The following is a 14688-nucleotide window of genomic DNA, read 5'->3' as shown; positions in this document are numbered from 1 at the left end:
GGACACGAGTGGACTTGGCCAGTATTTGGAGTTACAGACACAAGGCCCACCTAGGAGCTGCAGTCAGGTCACACACACTATGCAAATGTTATCCCCCAGGTGAGTAAACTTAATTTGGGGGTTGACAAACAGGGGTATTTGGACAAGTGCAGACTTAGCTGGTCATGGAGATGTAGACTCAAGTCCTGCTGGGAGTTGCAGTCAGATCACTCTCTCTACTATACACACTGTACAAATGTTACCCCCCTAGGTGAATAAACTTAATTCGCAAGTTTGCAACCCGGGGTCCTTGGACAAGTGAACACTGGGCAGGTGGTTGGAGTTACAGAAAGAGGGCCTGCTGAGAGTTGCAGTCAGGTCACTCTCGCTACTACACACACTAAACAAATAGGTCCTCTTTGCAACCCTGGCGGTCGGTGATAAAGTGGCGGTAATACCCCTAACAGGCTGACGGTAACAACTGCCAAATTATGACCATGGCGGTGACAACTCAGTTACACAGCCACTTTACCAAATGGACTGCCAGGGCGGAAAAAACTGCCACCACAGTGGTAGCCAGCAACAGCCAAGAGGAAGTCAATGTTCCGCCCACCGTATTATGAGACAGGAAACCTCCACCTTTTCCGGGGCAGTACCAACTACATCAAAAGCCTGGCCGAAACACTGCACAGAAGGGAAAGGACTCACCTTTGGAGACACAGGGAAGAACCACGCCGCCATGGAGCCCGAACTTCAAATATTGCCAATGATTTTCAACGTCCTGCATCACCACGAACACCAACGACAGTGAAGACGACCAGGGTGAGTATAGCCACCTACCACACAGGGGAGAATGGGAGGTAAAGGGGGTGACACACACACCAACACACACACAACCACCCCAACACCATATACACAATCAGCTGCAGTAATAAAACATATTTACCCCGTACCCCTGAGAAATAATGCAAGGACAACAGGAATGTGCAAAAGTGAGTGTAATAATAACAACACTGTAGAAATATGAAATTGCAATGTAATGGTATATACATATCTACAGTTCAAGGGACACTGCCCGGTCCTCATTGTGCGTGGGCCACAGGGCCTCAGATCAAAGTCCAAGGCCCCACTTGTCACCTGCACCAACATGGAGAGAACACTGAAGGGGCATCAGTTGGAAAATAGACAGGCACCTCAGGGGAACCGGGAATTGGGGGGCAACTCAGCGCAGATGGAATACGATCACTGGTTCTGGAGGGGGAAACATGCCCTGTGCTTGGTCCTGGGGAGTGCAAGGCCACAGTCCCTCAAGTGGGTGACTTCCCCACATGATCTGGAAGGGGCATCATGCCCTGTGCTTGGTCCTGGAGAGTGCATGGCCACAGCCTGTCAAGTGGGTGACTTCCCCACATGCTCTGGAGGGGGCAACAAGCCCTGTGCTCGGTCCTCGGAAGTGCAAGGCCAAAGTCTCTCAGGTGGGTGTCTTCCCCACTGGTTCTGGAGGGGGCATCCTGCACTGTGCTCTAGATCCTGGGGAGGCTGGGGTAGGTGGGTGTCTTACCCACTGGTCCTGGAGGGAGCATCCTGCCCTCTGCTTCTGATCCTGGGTAGGCTGGGGTAGGTGGGTGTCTTACCCACTGGTTCTGGAGGGGGCATTGTGCCTTGTGCTTCTGATCCTGGGGAGGGTGGGGTGGGTGGGTGTCCTACCCATTGGTTCTGGAGGGGGCATCGTGCTCTGTGCTGCTGATCCTGGGGAGGCTGGGGTTGGTGGGTGTCTTACCCACTGGTACTCGAGGGGCCATTGTGCCCTGTGCTCTTGATCCTGGGGAGGCTGGGGTTGGGTGGTGTCTTACCCACTGGTTCTGGAGGGGGCATTGTGTGTCAGGAATCCCCAAGGTGCCTCCTGCATTATCTGTCAGCATCCCCAGGGATTAGGGTTAAATCATATCTCTGTTCTTGGTTAAACCTTCGTGTTTCTAAGTAAATATAATGTGCTGTGTTACACAATTGGTTTTATCAATGAATGTTTTACCAATGCTTGTTTGCTAATGTGAGCAGGTGTAGACATGTGTTCTAGTTTGGGTGTGGTGTAGACATGTGCTTCTAATTGGGTGTGGTGGCTCATCCACATGTGGAAACTCAACTGCTTTCCTGATTGGCTATAAATAGCAGAGTGAAGCATGCCTCCCTGTTTGGCTTTGTTTTGCTTCCTGATCTCAGCATCTGATTTGGCAGTACAGCCCCTGCTGTCATCCTTGTATTCATGACTTTTGAGGCAATTCTTTTCTTCCTTCCTGTACCAGCTTACATCAGGCATTCCTCCAGCACTCCGGAAAAGACTGCAGCTAAGTGACTAGTATTCTCCAGGGAGTTTGTTCTTTGAGCACAGCGCTTTCCTAGAACAGCTCGTATTTTGGCAGAGTGCTTATCTTGAAGAGACAAATGCATTTCTGAACATTCTACATTATTATTGTAGTTAATTGCCTAAATGTGCTTCAGGAAATCTGCTTGAGCTCAAGTACTACAAAAAGTGACAGTGCAATTTTAAAGGAGCATTTATGTGACTTTTCTTTCTCTAATAGCATAACTCTTGGATTTAGATTGTGTCATTCATGCCTGTGTTTTAGGTTTGAGGAAATTGCTTTTGAAGGGTTTTTCAGACACACAGTGAAAACAAACCAAACTGTGCCACCTTAACGGTTTAAATTCAGAGTGGACATTAGTATTTCTTGGATTGTTTTTGTTCCTTTTATTTTAACCCTATGCATGCAGGAACGTTATATGTGGTATAATTAATGTCTTTCTTGTGTATGATAAGTGCAACCACAGTTCTAATTGTAGTGTGCAACAGTGAATCTCTGTGAAGCCAGCCCTAGTTTTGCAGTACTTATTGTTATGGTACTCAGTTTGGGTTTTTGGTAATGCAGTGTTAGTAATTGTGCCAACAGTTATTATTATCCAAGAAAATAGAGCATCCCAGTGTTCTTCTACCGCTCCCATGCCCATATCAGAATGAGAGATTCAGTTTCAAGGAAGTTGAGTGCACTGACTCTACTATTACTCTGTCAACAAAGACCTGCCCCCCCCAAAGATACAGGGTGCCGGCTGGATCGGCAAGACGTGGCAGTGCTTTGTCTCTTTCTCTTCTACTCCCCCTTTCCTTCTGGGACACCTGGCGGGGTTGCTCTGTCCACCAGGAAGTGCTGAGAGGTGTTCCAGGAGGTCAGGGGGCATACCATCGCCCCTGCAGACATCCTGCTTTTCAGGTGAGTGGTCCTGTCTTGGCATCGTGCCCTGTGCTTCTGATCCTGGGGATGCTGGGGTTGGTGGGTGACTTACCCACTGGTTCTCGGGGGGCATTGTGCCCTTTGTTCTTAATCCTGAGGAGGCTGGGGTAGGTGGGTGTCTTACCCACTGGTTCTGGAGGGGGCATCGTGCCCTGTGCTCTTGATCCTGGGGAGTGCAAGGTCACAGTCTCTCGGCTGGGTGTCATACTCACAGGATTTGCAGGGGGCAGGCCGCACAGAGGCCCATGGAGGCAGGACTACATACCGTCCGCCGGTGGTGACGGCTGCTCAGTGGTTGTGCTGCTGCAGCCGCTGGTAGGGGGAGTCTCCTGCCCATCCCCTGCAGCCTCAGATGGATGCCCACTGGTGGTGGTGCTGCTGCTGCCGCTGGTGGTGGGTGGAAGCTCCTGCCCATCCCCTGCAGCCTCGGATGGCTAAGCACTGGTGGTGGTGATGCTGCTGCTGCTGGAGTTGGTGGGGGGGTAGCTCCTGCCCATCCCCTGCAGCCTTGGATGGCTGCCCACTGGTGATGGTGGTGCTGCTGCAGGTGGTGGGGGGAAGCTCCTGCCCAACCCCTGCAGCATCGGACGGCTGCACAATCATGGTTTGTGGTGGGTGCTCTGTCTGAGTCCCTTCACCAGGTTCCTTGCCCCTCCTGGTAGCAGCTAGGGATGGCTCATTTCCCTCCCTGCCAGCAGGTGGGGCAGGCTCCTTGCCCTTCCTGGCAGGATCTGGGGCAGGCACCATGCCCTTCCTGGCAGCAGCTGGGGCAGGAACCTTGGTCTTCCCACCAGCATCTGGGGCAGGCACCCTGTCCTTGAGGCTGCCTGGTGCCCTGGATCCTTTCCCACCACGAGTGGGTGTGGAGACTACTGAGCCCATGGAGTGGGTGGTTGAGGGGCTTGCCTGGGTTTTTGCTACCCTGGCCAGACGGGGGGAGGGGTAGGGAAGAGGTCAATGGTGGAGAGGAATAACTTCTTAGCGACATTGGGGCAGGAAGAGGGAGAAGGTTTGGGAGTGGAGGAAAAGTTAGTGGTTGTAGGAGGTGTCTGTCTGCTTATTTGGGTGCAGGTGCACAGGCCGGATGCTGTTGTGAGGTCAATGGCTGTTGGGTGTCTGAGTGCTTGTGCTTGTATATCATGGGGGCAACAGACACAGTGGGAGAGGACACAGAGGACGTGTGCATGGCTGTTGTGGCGCTGTCTTCCAGTGAGTTGTGTGTTCTGCTAGGCGTGGTGGTGATGCTGGTAGTGGATGAGGATGTAGTGCATGCAGCTGTGAGTGTAGATGCAACTGGGAGGGAGGTGGAGGAGGGGAAGGAGGAGGAGGGGGAGACAGTGGAAATTGTGGATGTTGGTATGTCTGCATCTGGATAGTGTTTGTGTGAGTGCCTCTGGGATGATGTTTGGTGCTTGTGTTTGCCTGTGCCACTCTTGTGTGTTGTCTTGTGTGCATGCTCATCTGCTTGTGTGCTTGAGATAGGTTTGGGTTGAGGGGGATGGGATTGGGAAGAGGAAGTTGGAGGGGGGAGGGCAGAAACAGGGACAATGGCTGCCATAAGAGAGGAGGCCAGAGCCTGGATTGATCTCTGTTGGGCCGCCAAACCAGTGTGAATGCCCTCCAGGAATGCATTTGTCTGTTGCATCTGGGCTTCCAGCCCCTGAATGGCATTCACAATGGTTGACTGCCCTACAGAGATGGATCACAGGAGGTCAATAGCCTCCTCACTCTGGGCAGCAGAGCTAACTGGGGCAGGGCCTGAGGTGCCTGGGGCGAAGGAGAGGCCCACCCTCCTGGGTGAGCGGGCACGGGCAACTCGCTGAGGGGCTGCTGGGAGGTCAGTGCTGGTACGGGGGTGGTGGCTCTACCTGTAGCTGACATGGGCACATAGGTGTCCGCCACCTCCAGAGAGCTTCCATCGAGAAGGTATCTGTGTCCGAACTGTCCCCTCATGTCTCCATCGTGGTGCTCCCCTCGCCCTCCAAGAAGGATAATCGAATGAACCTTTGGCCTCCTGAAAGTCAGGTTCAGGTGCCACCATCTAAATAGGGGATCCCTGTGCCACTCACCCAATAAGGTCTGCCAGATAATCGTGGCATGATGCATGTTGCACAACCTTGCCTTGAGATGCCATGTGCCTTTTCTGCAGGAGGAGGAGGAGGCTGGAGATGGCCATGTGGCAGCAGTGGACCGTGTGGAACCTGTGGGCAGTGAGGATAAGGAGGCACAGGATGAGGATGAGGACCACAGAACAGCAGTGATTCGACAATACTTCCAATGACACACAAGTAAGACAGTGTTACTTCACATTTCATTGTCATTATTTAGATTATCTTTGGTACTGGCATGCTGTTATTTCCCACTGCTGTGTCCACTCACTGTACCCTTTGGCAACTCATTTTGCAGATGTTGGTGCCCCACTATCACTCCTGGTGTAATCACTGCAGCCAACTACAGGTCTTTTCTATGTGAATATTACTGTACAGTTGAATTGCAATGTTTGAACCTGGTTAAACAAATACATACTTAAATAAGTTTGACAAACTCCATACTTGTATTTCCTGGTGGAGGTCTTGGCAATAGTCTCTGGCTTCTGCCTGGATCACAGGGAACGTGTGTGGGGTGGTTCACCTTCTGCTGTGGGAGGGGTGCTGGTGGCCTATTGGTCCTGTGGCGGGGCCTCCTGTCCACTAGCGGCAGCAGAGGTGGAAGGCAGTTCAGATGTCTGGCTAGTGGCAGGGGCCCGCTGTTGTGAGAATGCCTCCCTCATAATGTTGGCCATGTCTGCCAGCACCCCTGCTATGGAGACCAGGGTGGTGTTGATGGCCTGCAAGTCCACCCTGATCCCCTGGTACTGTACCTCCTGCAGCTGCCTGTTCTGCTGCACGTTGTCCAGGATCTGGCCCAGCATATCCTGGGAATATTGGTAGGCTCCCAGGATCTCAAAGAGTGCCTCCTGGAGAGTCGGTTCCCTGGGCCTGTCCTCCCCCGGCACACAGTACTCCTCCCATTTTCCCTGTTGTCCTGTGCCTCTGTCGCCTGAACCGTGTGCCCACTGCCACTGACCCCAGGTCGATGATTGTCTTGGGTATGAGGTGTGCCCTGGGGTCCCTGTAGTGGTGGGCACACTGCTGATTGTCGTGTCCTGGGGACAGAGGTATGAGTACGCTGGGTGGGTTCTGTGGTGGTGTTTCCAGATGGGAGAGGATCTGTGGTGGTATGTGACTGTGGCTGAGGTCCCAGATGGGCCAGGTTGGTCATCCAGATCCAGGTTACCAGAGCTGCCGTCATCACTGTGGACCTCTTCAGTTGGGGGACTGGATAGTGCTGGCACCTCTTCTCCTCTCACATTGGCTGGGATAAATGTGGGGATGTAAATGCTGTGTTATTGTTTCTGTGTGTGAAATATTGTGTATTGGTGGGTTGCCCTCTTTGTTTTTATTTGCCCTGGCAGCTTTCACTTGTGTACGTTGGTGTATGGATGGAAGATTAGTTCTCTCTACTATGCATGCTTTAGTGATAGGTGTCCATGCAGGTCTGTGAGTGGTGTCCATGCACTGGTATGGCATGCAGGGGTTGGGACTGAGATGAGTGAGTTGTGATGGTGGGGGTTGTGGGAGGTAATGGAGCGATGGGAGTGAGGGTGAGGGTGGGGGTATGTGATGGCATGCAGGTAGGCGGATGATAGTAGTATAGAGTTGACTTACCACAGTCCAGTCCTACTGCTACTCTGGCCAGGCCCCCAGGATGCATGATTGCCAAGGCTTGCTCCTCCCATGTTGTTGGTTGTGGGGGAGGAGATTGGAGTCTACCGCCAGTCCTCTGTACAACTAGTTGGTAACTTGCTGCAATGGAACGCACCTTACCTCATAGGTCGTTCCACCTCTTCCTGATGTCGTCCCTTGTTTTGGGGTGCTGTCCCACGATATTGACCCTGTCTTTGATCCTCCACCATAGCTACATCTTCATAGAAATGGATATCTGCTGCACCTGTGCTCCAAATAGCTGTGGCTGTACCAGGATGATTTCCTCCACCATGACCCTTAGGTCCTCCTCTGAGAATCTGGGGTGTCTTTGTGGTGCCTTGGGTGTTGTGTGAGGTGTGTAGGTGAGGGTGTGTAGGGTGTATGTGTTGGGGTGTGTGATGTGGGGTGTGTGGGAGGTGTATAGGTGTATGTGGTGTTTGGCTCTGTTTTTTTCTGTGGTGGTGGTGTCTGTCTCGTGCCAGTGGTTTGTATCCGTAAAGGGTTGTGGGTAATGTGGGTGTGTGTTTTATAGTGGTGTGGGTGTGGTGTGTGTATGGGTGTCAAGTGTGTGTTATTTAAATTGACCAATGTAGTGTTGTTTTGTATGTGTGTGTGTATTTTGAGCGCAGTGGAATGTACTGCCAATGGTTTACTGCCATTGACTGTCCGCTGTGGTGATTCGTGGGTCATAATGTGGTGGGTGTAGTTCTGTTGGCGTAACGGTGTGGGTTTGGATACCACCAGTTTAATACTGACCTTTGATGTGGGGGATTTGTGTCTGTGGATGAACAGTGATGGATTGGTGTGTGTGTGTGTTATAATATGGTGAACTGATATCAGCCGCCGCTGCAGTATGTTGGTGGCAGTCAGCATGGCGGTAAGTGGGATTTATAATTAGGATTTATAATGAGGGCCATAGTATATCCCCAGGTAGGTATGCTTCAATTGAGAGTTCAAGGACAGGGTCTTTGGACAAGAGTATACTGTGCTGGTGTTTGGAGTTATAGAAACATTGCCCCCTGGGAGTTGCAGTGAGGTAACTCTCTCTACTATACACACTATAAAAAGCTTGATGCTTACATATCTGTATGCAAACTGCATTTAGGTTTGGACCTACATTTACATAATGAGACATACCATGAGCCCTTATAATCTTTTTGTACACTGAAAGACTTACAGACACCTCATAATGCGGTTTGTTTGGTCGTATGGTAAGATACATAGAGCTAGTAAATAGATGACATTATCAAGGGAAAAGGGTGGATGGTCTTTTCCCAATTTTAAATTGTACCAGACGGCAGCGGCAATGCAGTATATGCAACCTTTGTTTAAAAACAGATGCCTGGTAAACGACGGGGAGTACGTCCCGAATATTTATGCTGCAAATGGAGCACTGCTCACATTCTTAGAGCCCAGCTACTTTAAGAAGGTTCAGTTTAAAGTTTTAAATGCTGCTTTGAAAGACTGGGATCCTTGGCGGAAGAAATTTGGGCTCAGTAGATATAATTACTATACTTTTATTAAGAATAATACTTTTCTCCCCGAGATTTTCCGAGATAATATCATGGAAAGGTGGAATCAACAGGGGATACAAAGATTAGGTGACTTCATTGAGGGTTCAACAATCACCACATTTGAGAATCTTCATGGGAAATATGGTTTAGCCCAAAGGGGCTTTTTTAAATATCTACAAGTAAGGAATTTTATCTTTCAGAAAACTGGTGGGGCAGCAGGGTTTGTAAGGAACCCTTTACTAGAGATGATGATCTCCTCTGCTAAGATTACGATACAGTCAAGATATGCTAGATTGACTGATGATTTACCTGAGGATTTGGCTAAGCATAGTAAAAAGTGGCGCGATAAGTTGAATGTGGAAGAGAAGGATTTTTATGAGTCCCTTCAGGCACAACATTATAAAACAATTTTCGATCTGTATATTACGCCTGGGAAATTTGTGCAAAAGGGCCGGGTAGAGGGGGTGCACTGCCCAAGATGTCAGCTATATGGTGTGGATGTAATTCATATGTTTGCCACCTGTATAAAGCTGGTGAATCTGTGTGATAAAGCTGGGCAGTTTATTAAAGAGGTTGCCAAATTAGAAATTGAATTAACACCTGGGGTTGTGATACTCGGGGTTTCGGAGTTAAGCAAGTCATCTGTTTCTAAGTTTATCTTCGTAGCTATGTCAGTGTATCGATTGTGTATTTGCTCCGCATGGCTAGATCAACAACCCCCCACATATCAAAGTTGGCTAAATCGCCTCCTGGCAATATACCAGTTGGAGCAAGCTCTGTATGATCGAAAAGGGAAGAGAGGGTGACGTAAAGGGCAAGACAAATTGGAGGTATTGGGTGAATGGTTAGCTAATAGGAAATGGCTGTATAGCGTTATTGTATAGTTGGGTAAATGCTTTCTTTGCACATTGTGATATAATATGATTGTCCATTCTGATGAATTATATTTGTATTTTATTGGGTACAACAAAAAAAAACAAATTAAAAAAAGAAAGACTTACAGACACCATTTGGACAAATGGCATGTGATGGTCCATGGTAGCTGTGATTTTGGTTGAAATAATACAGATTGACAGTGTTAACACTCAGATACTCTGGGCATTAAATGTTTGTGGGGTGCTTGAAGTGACAGTGGCAGAATCACTTGTACTGTGGGGGACTGAGTCTGAACCCACTACAGGTGACACCTGTCAGCCTAATCTGGGTTTTTCTCTAGCTAACTAGCAGTGCCCCATCTCCACCCAAGAGCAGGAATTATAGGGCAGTCGAGCGCATGACACAATTGACATGACTCTTTGATATTGATCAATAGGCAGTGCATTTGCCAGAGCTGGGTATTCTAGTTCATATTGCAAAAATTCTTCAGTTTGTAACTTTGGGTCAAAAATGTAGTCATCATCAATGGCTGTCAAAGACGTTGCCCATTGAATCCAACATGGATGTAATGCTTTAGCTGGCTTTGGTAACAGCCTTAAAGGCTGGAATTGCAATTATGTGTTTCCCCTGGGCCAGTGCTCTTTCTTTAATGACAGGCATCTGAACATCAGTGAAATTTTATCAGTCGGAGCAAAGCGTTGTTCTGCTGATGAATACACATGTGATTTGTATGCTATTGGGACTGTCTCACCCTCATTGAAAGTTATGTAGGTGAAACCAATGGCACCAGCAATTACTCTGATGACCAGATGTTTTTTGTTGTCCCTTGTGTGTAAGAGTTGTGCTGCAACCATGTCTGTTTGCAAAGCTCTGAGAATGCATGTGTGTTTGACTTTCCAAAATTTACTGGAAAAGTCAGGAAGAATTAAAGCATATAAAGGTTTTATGCATGATGCGTAATCTGGAATGCAAGTTCTGCCAAAATTTAGAAAACACAATATGGATTTGAGTTTTTTTATTGTATTTGGAGGTTGTAATTGTGCACATTTTCCCAAGAATTGTGGTGCTAGGCTCTTTCCTACACTTCATAGCTCAGATCCCAAAACAGAACGCTAAGGAAGGCTAACTTAGTTTTTTTTAATTGAATTTGTAGCCATGCTCGGCAAATCCCACGATGCGGGCTACCCATCTTAGATGTTGCAGTAATTCATCGTCAGTGAGATAAATGTAATCTACATAGGACAATGCTTCAGGGTCAATGCCGTGTAATATTGAAGTTACATGAGCCACAAACAGTCCTGGACTGTTCTTGTACCCCTGGGGTAAACAACCAAATTTTTTCTGGCAGCCTAGTGCGCTGAAACGTTTTAAATCTCAACTCTTGGGAGCTATATTTTGGCAGAAGAAACCATTGGAAACGTCCAGTGTTGTTTTGTATTTTTTATGCACTACGCTGTGCTTTGTGAGTTTTTTGTAGGAAATGTACGTGTATGACTGTTTAAATGTCTGTAGTCTAAGACTATTCTGTACGAATGATCTGGTTTAGCTACTGGGAATAAGGGATAATTCATTCGTGAGACACAGGGTTCAATTACGCCCTGGTACTCCAGTTGTGTGAGGATTTCCATCACGGGTGTTTTTGCATCATGTTTTATTGAGTATTAGGATTGTGGTTGTGGTTCATTTTTAATAAAAATAACATGATAGAGGGAATCTTTATCTCACCCTATGTGGTTGCTATATAACGCGGGTGCCTGCGGCAATGCGCAATCGATGGCGTAGGATTCTGCGAGCTCATCGGAACAAACGGTGAGAAAGAAGGTTTAATAACATCTTCCCTATACTGGAAAGTACGGACAAATTCAGGTGGCCAATCCCTTTCGGACAGTAGAACATCATACATGTTTACGACGCAGTCCCAAAAGATTGCATCAATTGTGCGTTCAATGTCTCCTTCTAACTGTAACGTTACTTTGTACACCCTATCAGGTGTGGAGACACGCATGTCTTCAGTTTCAACTTGTAGAAAGTCATCAGTTGCTTTCACCTTCAGATGCTCTAGAAGATTCTGGAGAACTATTGTGACCTCTGCCACACTTTCTAAGAGTGCTAATGCTCACTTCATGTTCCTCAAAAGAGCCCTCTTCTTGAGTGGCATGTCGAACTGCAACTGATGCCACTTTTTTCTTTTTGAATTTGGGTTTTAGCTGGTGAAGTTTCTGTTCTTTTTTAACACAAACTTCTGTTGAGCGTTGTAAATCCTGTCTCGGTTTCACGTACTCAGTTCTTCGCACTGACCGCCCCCCCTCTCTCGCTGCTTTTTTCCAGTGAGTCCTGAAAGGAACAAGATTAACATGTATCAGTATATTGATATCTTTCAGGTGTTTTTATATTATCTCTATTTCTGTGATTATATCTATTTTGTGGGGTCTCCGTATGCAGAGGTTCTCCCCTCTCTTTTTTAGGTGTTTGTTGTTTTTTATCCCAATGTTTCTTAGAACCCTCAGGAACTTGCTTGGTAGAATCGTTATTAGATTTACCCTGGAATTGTGGTTTTGTTGGTCTAGCCCCCAGGCTGTCTCGACCAATTCTAGAGTAGGTCTCCGCGATAATCTTTGGCAGCTCACGTTCATGATCCTGTGGAGGAACATCCTGGAGCTGCATGTGCACCGCTAGTGCAACTGCTTCCCCTTAAAGGTTACTTAATATAATTGAAGATACTGTGGCACAGTTGCCCATTAATTGCATCCCCAAGTCCAGGGCCGGGGCAGCCCCATATTCATCTTGAATTTGTTTCAACACTTCCGGTAAATTGGCAAGTGTTGGTGTACTGTGTGCGGTAGTATAGAGTGTGGCAAATACCGTGCCACAAGTATTGCAGTTATCTACTGTGGGAACCATCCCAAATGGCAAGCACATAGTTAATATTCTATGCCTACCCTGAGGTACCGTATGGGGAAATACCACTTTCAATGTGTTTATTTTTTGAGCTCACCAAAATTGAATTTCTCCTTGTTTGGCGGGTACTTTACCCATGATCGAATGTATAGGTGCTGGATTAATGCCTGGTGTTACTGTATGTGGTTGCACCAGAGCAGCAAGTGCTGGGTTTGTATTTACTGTTTGCATTACAAACAATATTAATTGTCTGTTTATTTCCATCAGCTCAGCATATAAGCGGCAGACTTCAGCTACCGTCAAGGTTGCATGCATCAGGGTGTGGTGTATAATTGGCAAATAAAGGCCAGGTAGACCATTATTACTTAGAGGACCTAACCTAACATGTAGAATTGTGTGGGGTAGGGCGCCATCAAGCCAATTATTATGTTCTTGATGAGATAGAAGTTTTTCTAGATATGCATATGCTCTGTATTGTGCAGGTATATTTGCAGGTGTATAGTACTGAAATGTACTTGTGTTCCCATCGGCTGCCGGAAATGTGACCCAAGAATAGAAAATTTCTGTTCTATGGGCTGGATGAGCCTCAACAACAAATGTAACTGGTCCATCCTGGGCCGTTAGGCCATGTGGCAGTAAATTTGCAGTAAGGGGTGAATACATATTGACTGCACTTCCTACCCGTTGCGGGTCCGCCATAGCGAATGGTAAATTTTGTTCAGAGATAAGCACACCAAATGGGGATTATCCTTTTAATGGTTCAAGCTTGAACAACCTACAGTACTAGTTAGGTACTCCCTACTTAGCTGAGGAGGAAAATCCTCATTACCATGGACATCTCCGTATACAGTATAGTACTGAGGTGTCTTTGTATGTAGTGAGACAGAGATACTCAGGAGGATCCGGAAATTAGAGCCTGACCAAACGTTGGCAGTACTATGTCGCGTAGGCTCTCATTATCCTAATGAGACTACTAGATTTGGGCGGCAGAATCACTTTTACTGTGGGGGACCTTGTCTGAATCCACTGCAAGTGACCCCTGTCTGCCTAATCTGGGTTTTGCTCAGGCTAACTAGCAGTGCCTCATCTCCACCCAAGAACAGGGATGATTTGGCAGCTGAGCGTCTGACACAATTGATGCCTCAGGGAAATCGTAGTCACTCAGATCGCATCCGTTTCTCTCAGTTACATTAGTCTCACACACACAAGGACAATAGGATGCAGTATATGTTTCAGGAAGGTTTTAATGAAGCAACTGCATCTTGCATAATAAAGCATGGCTGCAATAACTAGGAAGATGAAGCACGACAGGATTACAATTGTGACAAGGAGAGTAAAGAATAAAAATAACACTACCATATTGTCACTTGAATCATTAAGATAATTCCTACGCAGGCTATGTTAGAGCACAGCATGTTAAGCTCTAGTTCTGCCCTTCAGGCTCCCCTGGGAAGACATCATCCCTCATACCTGAGCAAGAGGCCTGAAGTCTACATAAGTAGCTGTAGCGAAGCGTTCAGCAATCAGCATGCAATCATGGTCATCAAGCTGGAATCTCCATCTAACGTGTATGGTACAGAGAAGTGTTTTTATAATAAAACAGCTGATTTTCTCAGAAAATGTCCCTGCATAAGGATGTGTATGTTTCTATGAACACTAGAGACAAAGCATTACCATGTTTACTGGCAACCTATCTTTCTGCTGCCTTGAGAAAAGCACAGAGTGAAAGAAATGTTTTGTTTAAGAACGCCATGCTGACCTAGGCAAAGAATAGCTAGATAGAGAGAAATACATCAAGACTGCAAATGTGGCTATTTTTAAAATAATAAACAGAGCTGAATAAAATATATCTAGGTTAACTTGTAAAGTGGCAGGCCTAGTTTGCTAAAATAACGAAATATGGAGCAATAGCTAAAACGGCTACACAACAAGGTGAGCTACAAGCATGTAAGATATTGCAATTTTGTGGCATTTTTTGTGTTGTGATTTACAGACTCCACTCCCCCAAGGTATTCCTGTCAAGCACCCAGGATGCAGGATGGCTAAGACATTCTCTTCCCAGGGAAAGAGTATTAATGGGGCACTGGGAAGGTCATTGCTAGGCTAGTCATCATGGCCTGCAGCTGGTGCCTGGAGACCAGGGAACAGACTTTGCCCCTGAGGTCATTTCACCTCTTCCTAATGTCCTCTTTTGTGCACAAGGTGGTGCCTAAAGCATTCACTCTGTCAAGGATCCTCTCCCACATTTCCATTTTCCTACTGAAAGGAATGTGCTGGACTGGTGCTCCAAACAATTGTGTCTTTCCTCTTATGATTTCATCCACCATGACGCTTAACTAATCTTCTAAAAAACAGGGATTTTTTTAACGTGAGATGGTGGAACAAAAA

Source organism: Pleurodeles waltl, chromosome 6 (assembly GCF_031143425.1).
Source record: "Pleurodeles waltl isolate 20211129_DDA chromosome 6, aPleWal1.hap1.20221129, whole genome shotgun sequence".
NCBI lineage: Eukaryota > Metazoa > Chordata > Amphibia > Caudata > Salamandridae > Pleurodeles > Pleurodeles waltl.
This window is presented reverse-complemented; position numbering follows the sequence as displayed.